The sequence below is a fragment of the Lemur catta genome, chromosome X (genome assembly GCF_020740605.2).
Source record: "Lemur catta isolate mLemCat1 chromosome X, mLemCat1.pri, whole genome shotgun sequence".
In the NCBI taxonomy this organism is placed as follows: Eukaryota; Metazoa; Chordata; class Mammalia; order Primates; family Lemuridae; genus Lemur; species Lemur catta.
The window spans coordinates 35209156-35215155 of record NC_059155.1 but is presented as its reverse complement, the minus strand read 5'-3'; positions in this window follow the sequence as shown (position 1 = coordinate 35215155).

The following is a 6000-nucleotide window of genomic DNA, read 5'->3' as shown; positions in this document are numbered from 1 at the left end:
AATGCACTTCCAAATTCATTCAGAGTGTTGGCAGAATCCCATTCCTTGCCATACAGGACTGAGGTCCCTGATTCTTGCTGGCAGAGATCTGGGGCTCACTCTGAACCACAGAGGCCATGATCAGATCTTTTCATGTGCTCCCTCCCCATCTTCAAGCCAAGAGTGGTACGTGAAATTCTTCTTGTGCTTCCTAACTATCTCATCCTCTTGTGCCACCCGTTGGAGAAAGCACCCTGCTTTCAAAGGGCTCATATGTGCAGGCCAGGCCTACCGACAGAATCCCCCTATTTAGGTTAACAGATTAGTTAATTTAATTGCATCTGCTAAATCGCTTTTGTCAGGTTCTGCAACATAATCAAGGGGTGAAGTTCATGGGGATAATTTTAGGACACTGCCAAGCACAGGGGAGAAAAGTATTCAGCAGGAGTAGGATCCAGGGCATTTTGGTCACTCCTTCATGGAACTTACTTTTGCCTTCAAGACCTGCTTTAGTTCGATCTTGTACTTCCATTGATAAAAGGGTGCTTATGTGCATACATATCACTATGACATGGTGAGTCAGAAGAAAGCCAGGTTAGGCTGGGCAGTTCAGGTGGCATGGTCATGTATTCTCCCATGGTAAAGGGTTCGGTCTCTGCTAAGGCCCATTAGTAAGACAAATGTTTCTCAAAAGGACCAGAATGGCATTTATGTCTCCAGGAAATTGGTGCCAGTTCAGAGCTGGGGTCCCTAATCATTGAGAAATCTAATAATTTCTCTTCCCCCATGTACTCTCACTTCTGTAAACGGATACAGACTTTGTTTGAATAAGAATGGGGGAAAGATTAATGGTGGAAACTTTTCCAGCGTAGAAAGGTCCCTTCTCAAGGGGCCTCCTCTTAATTCATGAGGTCTTAGGTCTATAAACTCGTCAAATCTGAGATTTGATTGCAGCATAGCCACTCAATCATCATGAGGCTAAGGAGGGCTATGTCTGAAATGTACCTCTTAGTACTCCCAAGTCCAGTGATTAAGGTCAATGGAAACTGCAACAACCTAATTGATTTAGGACTGCTAATGGCCATGAACCTGAGGAATGAAGGTTTGCATCACCCCACCCGGAAATGAACCGTCACCAGGGTAGGTGCTTGCTGAGGGCAGAGGGAGTATGGAACAGGTAGTGGAAGGACTAACCACAGGACTATATGGAGAAATAAGGACTACAATAGTTACGAGTATTACTTCCTCATGTTGATATGGATTCACTCACATGTATATTAACCAAATATACTTGGTTTTGACCCTTCTTACCCCCTGATCTTCTACCACACGATGTGTTATTAAGTTAACTTCATTTTCCAGTATTTAAAATACAGGATATTGGGTGGGCGTGGTGGTGGCTCACGCCAGTAGTCCTAGCACTCTGGGAGGCCAAGGTGGCAGGATCCCCTCAGCTCAGGAGTTCCAGGCCAGCCTGAGCAAGAGCAAGACCGCATCTCTACTAAAAATAGAAAAAATTAGCCGGTCACGGTGACACATACCTGTAGTCCCAGGTACATGGGAAGCTGGGGGAGGAGGATGGCTGGAGCCCAGGAGTTTGAGGTTGCTGTGAGCTAGGCTGATGCCACGGCACTCACGCGGGCAACAGAGTGAGACTCTGTCTCAAAAGGAAATAGAATAAAATAATAATAAATAAAATAGAGGATACTAAAGGCAGGGTATGAATGAGGCAGCAGAAGAATGAACATGATTTAGAAAAATATAGGCCTGTAATATCCCCTTTGGGGAAGAGTTAGTGTTTACTCAGTTTTAGGTGGGAGAGTTGTATCATGTTAGGCAGAATTGTGACTTTGTTATTGTCTCTGCTTAGAGATTAAGAATGGTATAAGGTGATGTTCATGATACCAAAGTGACAAGGGGGGTATCACTTGTAATGTGCCAACTGGGCAAGGCCGAATTATATTACCCACAATTCTCTTTCTGGGACGTACCTGGTGTGCCACAGGAAGGTTCCTTGACGACTGCGGGTGATGGTTGAAGGACAGCGGCAGCCATTCACACACACTGCTGCTGGTCTGCCGATGCACCTTGTTGGTGTGAAGCAGCAGGCAGACCTGCAAGTTCTCTACCTTCCCCGGGATCCTTCTTCCGCTTCTCTATCTCCTGGGCCAGGTACGTGTGCTTACCTCCGTGACAAAGGGCCCTCCCTGGCTTCTGCAGGGTCTCACCAGGTCGAGGCAGCAAAAATGAACATGTCCTTGCAGGCTTGCAGATCATGTTGTGGGTTTCAGCCTGTTACCTCCCTATTCTCAGTTGAAGTGACCGAAGCCTTCTAGAGATTGCTGAACCCCCTTCCACGATTGCATAAGGCCAATTCCTTTTAACGAATCAGTCAACCTATCCCCTCCTTTCATTAAGCATCATTGTACCACCTGCTTATGGAGTTGTGTAGTTTTCCTCTGTGCTGATAGCTTGCGCACGCAGCCTGTCTTGAAAGCCAGCTTTTAAAAATTTTCCTGCTAAGTTCCATATTTCCTAATCAAGCATGAACAAATACCATTGTTGACAGTGAGTGATGTTTTGAAGTCTAAATCCTTATGCTCTCATCTTATGTTTTCAAAGAAAAGAGTACAAAGTATTTTTCAGTGAAGCAATAACAAAGCACAAGAAAGACAACTAGAAATTTCTCCAGTCTCAACGGACTTGTGAAAATCAATAAAATCTTTTATGTTTATATATGCAAAGTCATAATCCTTTTGTATACAAAATCTTTGCAAATTAATAACTTTACTGCTAAACATAAACATTAAACAAATACTACAAGATACTTTGTTTTTCTTTTTTAGTGCTTTAAAAGCATCGAATGTGCAAGTCATAGGTGGAGACACCGGCGTTATAGTAACTGCTACCACAGCTGCAAACAAGTACCTCAGGCCAAGTCCATGTAACAACTACCTTTATTATATATGTATCTGTATACACCCACAGGCACATAAGTATACATAATCACACCTCAAAATCTCCTATTAATTCTGCTTTTCTGGTTGAAGGCTGACGAATACAGATTTTAGTATTGAGACTGGTTGTAAAGGGCCAAATCTTTTTTTTTTTTTTTTTGAGACAGAGTCTTGCTCTGTTGTCCCAGCTAGAGTGCAGTGGCATCATCCTAGCTCACTGTAACATCAAACTCCTGGGCTGCGGTGATCCTCCTGCCTCAGCCTCCCGAGTAGCTGGAGCTACGGGCATGTGCCACCACACCCGGCTAATTTTCTCTACTTTTAGTAGAGACTGGGGTTTTACTCTTCCTCAGGCTGGTGTTGAACTCCTGGCCTCAAGTGATCCTCCCACCTCGGCCTCCCAGAGTGCTAGGATTACAGGCGTTTAAGTCTGGCAAAAGGGCCAGAATCTTAATGAATGATGCCTTCCTTGAATTCATTCTGTGTTTTCTGGAATGCATCTTTAATCTGATTAGAATTAGAGGCTTTAATGATCCTGTTCCCAGTGGTAAAGTGAGCACTGGTAGTCCACAGCAGGAAGTGGCAAAAGAGTTACTCAAATGTCCACCTTTAGATTCCTGTATCAAGTGCCTATAAAAGATAAGTCTCTGGGTGACCAAGTCTATGATACCTTAGAATAGTTGAATCATAATAATGAGTGTTAAGGAGTTGACTGGTTGTTTCTAAATGTGCCAGAGAACTTGAGGAAGGAAGATGATGACCGTGGGCCCTTAACATCTTGGCTCAAGGTCTGAACGGAGGACCTGAAAACTTCTATTACTGGCCTGAAACAAACTGCTGTCTCCTGTAGCCACTAGGCCAAAGTTTGGGAAAATAAAAACCAAAGTCTTTTCCTGTGAGTGGCTGAATTACAACACAAATTGAATCCACAACCTCACAGGGTGGCTTCTCTTAATGTTGGGGCACTAACTGGGAGACACAGGATACTGAAAATTGGAATGGGAAAATATGGGTGCACGCCAATGAATCTGGGCAACTTGAACCCTGTCTCAATAAGGGCTGGTATAATAAAATACCATAGACTAGGTGGCTTATAAACAACAGGAATGTATTTCCTACACTTCTGGGGGCTGGAAGTCCAAGATCAGGGTGCCTGCATGGCTGAGTTCTGGTGAGGGCCCTCTCCCAAGTTGCAGAATGTTAACTTCTTGGATCCTCACATGATGGAAAGAGGGCAGAAGAGCTCTCTGGGGTCCCTTTTAGATGGGCACTAATCCCATGCATGAGGGCCCCACCCTTGTGACCTAGTCCCCTCCCAAAGGCCCCACCTCCTAATACCACCACATTGGCATTAGGGTTCCAACATATGAATTTTAGGGCAACACAATCAGTCCATCGGAAACCCCTACATTCTGCGAGATGTCTTTGCCAACAGAAGCAGCCCTCCCACTCCTTCTTGAGAAGGTTATTTCCCCTTTGTCTGGAGAACCTGTACGGATCTCACCTGAGGTACTAGCTTTGCAAGGCACTGCTGATCCTCGTCTGGAGCTAACGCCACCATCGCTCATTGCTTCTTAACCTGCACTTAGACCCAAGTTCCCACAGGCCAAAAGAAGTGAGCTAAAAACTGAAAACCATGAGGCGTGACATTCATTACAAGAACTGCATGGTATTTTCAGTATACAGTATATACAATGGCCTAGAGTAAATGTGTGAGGATGGATCTTAAGGCTGGAGTATGAAGGCGGAAGCAATGTACTGCTGGATCTGGCATCAAATATTTGTGTACAAGTTTTTTTTAGACGTATGCTTATATTTCTCTTAGATATATAGCTGGAAGTGGAATTGCCAGGTCATTTGGTAACTTTTTAAATTGTTTTTTTGAGGCAGGGTTTCACTCTGTTGGCCCGGGCTAAAGTGCAGTGGCATCATCCTAGCTCACTGCAACCAGAATTTCCAGAGTCACCATTATCATAATATTCAAAATGTCCAGCTTTCATTAAAAACGGAGGCATACAAAGGAATAAGAAAGGATGGACCTATGATAGGGGGAGAAGAAAAATGAACAGAAAGTATCCCTCAGAAGGCGTTGCAATTGGACTTAGTAGACAAAGACTTGGTTTTAATTTCCAAACATTTGGGGGGTACAAGTGTATTTTGTTACATGGATGAATTTGTCATGCTGAAGTCTGGGCCTTTACTGTACCTGTCACCAGAATGGTGTACATTGTACCCAATAGGTAGATTTTTATCCCTCACCCCCTCCTATCCTCCCCTTCTTAATTTTCATTGTCCATTACATCACTTTAGGACCCTATATTTCCCTCGTTTGGCTCCCACTTACAAGTGAGACTATGTGGTATTTTTCCATTCCTGAGATACTTTATTTAAGATAATGGTCTCCAGTTCCATGCAAGTTGCTGCAAAAGACATAACTTCATTCCTTTTTGTGGCTCAGTAGTACTCCATGGTGTAGATATACACACCACATTTTCTTTATTCACTCATCAGTTGATGGGCACTTAGGTTGATTCCATATCTTGGCAATTGTGAATTGTGCTACTATAAACATTCAGGTGCAGGTGTCTTTTTTATAAAATCACTTATTTTCTTTTGGGGAGATACCCAGTAGTTGGATTGCTGGATCAAATGGTAGGTCTCCTTTTTTAGTTCTTTGCAGAGTCTCCATACTGTTTGCCACAGAGGTTGTACTACTTTACATTCCCATCAACTGTGTATAAGCATTTCATTTTCACTGCATCCATGCCTACATCTATTGGTTTTTTGACTTTTTAATAGTGGCCATTGTGATACGGATAAGATGGTATATACAAGTAACCAACAAGCACAGGAAAAGATGCTCAACATCATTGTTCTTTAGGGATACACAAATCAAAATTATAACGAGATAGCAATTCACACCTGCTGGAATGGCCATAATTTTTCAAAATGGAAAACAGAAATGTTCATGACAATATAGAGAAATTGGAAACCGCACACTGCTGTTGAGAGAGCAACATGGTGAAGCCACTGTGGAAAACATTTCTTCAAAAATTAAGCATTG